Raw genomic sequence first — 3569 nt, 5'->3', positions numbered from 1 at the left:
AGAAATATTGCCAACAGAGAAATGGAGCAAGAATGGTTCACAAACTTGTACACAAGATTAACTACCTTTGCAAATTTAGGTCATAGGCACAGTGTTTATATAGTTTTGTGTTACTTAGTACTATCAACGTATTAAAATCAAGGATGGTGAAGTATATTAGGAAGAGCATGGAGGATATAGAATATGTACCAATAAATATGAATCCTGGATCTGCTAAAGGACCCTGACCAAGTTACTTAGACTCTTTGATCATTGGATCTTCAGTTCTCAAATAATAATATCATAAGTACTTTACATGATTGTCCTCCATGTATAATAACTAGTGCTATAAGATGCCTATAATATAACAGTTACTCAATAAATAAAATTGTCAATATCATAATCAGCATTATTATTCTATTATTAATATTTGAGCTTCTTAGGTATATATGTGCTAAAGAAGTCTTAGTAATATATCTGAAATGAATATGCTAAAGTAAGAAGAGTAAAAAAATTTATGATAGAGATTAGTGCTCTGGTATATGGATATTCACTGTAAAATTCTTTCAATTTCTTGTATATTTGAAAATGTTTACAATAACATTTTGAAAAAATTACCTGGAAGCATAAGAAAGGACTTGATAATTTACTACTTCCTTTACCCTTGTAATATCCTAATGATTTGTAGAAGATCCAAAACATTTGCTATCACAATACTTTTCCTATCAAAAATACTTAAATGTGAATTTTTTCATCATGATGGAGATGTCCAGTGTTCACCAATAATGGTTTTCCTCTCTTTCTGAACACACAGAATGATTAAACTTTTCTGTCCTCTTGAAAGAAGACAGAGAAGCCATGAGACAAGTTCTGGCCACTTTGAAATGAGTGGAAGTGACCGGTATCACTACCAGACTAGGGCATTTAATTGCATATATGCAACTCTTTCTTTTCCATTCCATTGTTGAGAGGGAATGTCTACATGCTCCATTTCCAAATGGTGGAAATTCTGCCTCTCTGTCAGTCTGGTTCTCTGGGGGATTATAAGCTGTTCTGCTGACTGGTTTAGCAACAGATTGCATGGGAAAGAAAATAACTTTTCATTGTATTAAGCCAGTTAAATCTGTGGTATTAATTATTGCAGGATAACAGTCTAAAATGAATGATTCATTCATATTTTGCATAAATTTTCAGGGATGTGAATTGATAAATTCATGAACTCTAGTGCTATAGAATCAGTATATTATTTGCAATGTAATTTTTAATTTTTATCTAAATGATACACCGGCTTAGTATAAATTAAATACTCAGAAAGGCTTCCAGTGATTTCCTGCCCCACCCTTTCTACCCGAGGCCCATTCTCCAGGAATAACCAGTTTTAATAGTGGATTATTTTATTTTTCTTATAGTGATCTCCTTACTGGTAATAATGTTTTTATGTCTCTTGATTTAGCAACATTGAGTATATATATTGACCCTCTTGTGAAAGATTACTTAGCATATTTTTACCCATTTACCCCCTTTGCCTATATTTTGGTAGTTATCTTATTATTTGTATTTCTTCACTTTGAATAATAAACATGAATAAAAAACTAATACTTCCTTTTCTTCTTTCATCAACTCTGGAAAATGATCTCAACTTCCCTGTATGTGAGATGAAGTTATTAACATTCTAACACTTCCTTCTACATTTTCCATCTTCTGTCAATCTTTTAAAATTTATACTTGGAACCTCAGTAATGTTTTCCACACATTGCTGATAGATTATTTCTGAAATTTAAGGTAAAAAAGAACAGTTTATAGTATAATGAAATATAAACATTGCTCATTTCCAGATTCCAATAAGAGACTACTTCCCTTTCTGTAACTTTCCCTTAAGCAGACATGGAGCTGCAACCCTATCTTCTCTTTTTCACCTGTGAACACATTTCCATTCTGTTGCCATTATCCAAAGAGATGTTAAAGTCTCCCAGCCATAGCTAACTCTCCTCCTTAATTCTCTTTTCTGTAAGGGATTTATTCCTCTTAACATTCTACACAATGACTTCAAAGGGACCCTGGAAGAAATGTGAGACAATCATATGCTTAAACACCATCTTTTCTCTCCCTTATTACATCACTCAAGATTTAATGTTATATAGCTGTTTAAAATCTACCCATAGTATCTACCTGAGCCTTGGGATGAAGGGAGCGATGGAAGGAGGAAGGAAAAAATGTCAAGAGGTGGGGGTTGAAATTGTATGGTGTATACTAGAAATTGGTTGGTTTTATAGAGTATTTGTTTGGGTAGAAGCTTTTAGTCACAAGGCCATAAAGTGCAGTGTTACTTCCCTCAACAAAGTCTGTTGCCAGGTGTTGGAGCAAGATGGCTGCCAGTCTCTGCAAGGGTTCAGCCTTCCTCTTTCTCTTAAGGCTCCATGATCCCAGCTTCTTCTAATCTCGGCTATAGGTTGGGATAAGTCTTATCTTTTTCCTGGGGCTTGTTTCTCTCTAGGCTTAGCTACTCTTTTCTCACCACAAGGTCAGCTGTAGACTATCAGGCTCTCTTTGTGGGGCCTCTGCCATGTTTATGGAGCCATCTCTATTCCTCTGTGTTCTTCTCCTGTGGGTTTCCTTCTCAGGACTCCAGCACCAAAACTCCCACTTTCTCCTCTGCTGTGTCATTTTCTCTGTGAGTCCCCATCCACCAAAGGGGTAGGGACTCAATGTCCTGTTGACATGACCCAATCAAAGCCATAATCATAATTTAATCAAGTAAAAGTGAAGCTTCTGAAGTTAACACAATCTAATATGTCCAGAGGAACAGACTAGTTTATAAGCATAATCTAATATCTATTTTTGGAATTCATAAACAATATCAAACTGCTACAATTTTCCAAATTTAAGATTAGATGTGACTTTCTTTTCAAAGCACTAAAATTCAGATTCCTTTGATATGTAAGCATCTGCTTGTTTAATGTTCACCCTTCTTAATAATTTTAGTACTTTATTGAGTAGTAAAGTTATGCAATAATAGATCATGTGACTTTTTATAATTTGGTAGACAAACATTTACTACTCACTAACATATACAGATGTTATTGCTAAGTACTTTCAGTTCTTAGAGGAAAATCTGATTGCATTATATGCTATAAGATTAATCCAAATGATTCTTTTAAAAAGGCTGAAATGCAAGACAACCAGAAAAAGGAAGCAAATCAATCACTGCTAGATTCACCCCTCAGTTATTAGCCCTATAATATATATCAAATATTAAACTAAGTATAAACACACATAGTTTCTGATAGAAATAAAATGAATTAATGAAATGTTTTCTAAAACCAGTTCATTGATTATGAAAAATGGAAATTTTTATTCTAAGAATTAAAACAAATAAACTTACAAAGAATGAATGCTCAATCTAAGTTCTCAGCAATTCTAAATAAACAAGATAGTTCAAAAATTTCTAAAGTATTTTGGCAGAATCTTTTGTCCATAAGTAATGATCCCAAATGTTTGGAGGAAAGATCTCAGCAGAATAAAGTGAGAACTACACATCAAAGCTTCTGTGTTTGCAAAAGAACAGCTGTGATTGAGATGCCTGAGGACAA

The sequence above is a fragment of the Dasypus novemcinctus genome, chromosome 12, assembly GCF_030445035.2.
Source record: "Dasypus novemcinctus isolate mDasNov1 chromosome 12, mDasNov1.1.hap2, whole genome shotgun sequence".
Lineage (NCBI taxonomy): Eukaryota > Metazoa > Chordata > Mammalia > Cingulata > Dasypodidae > Dasypus > Dasypus novemcinctus.
Note: the sequence above shows the minus strand (reverse complement) of the source record.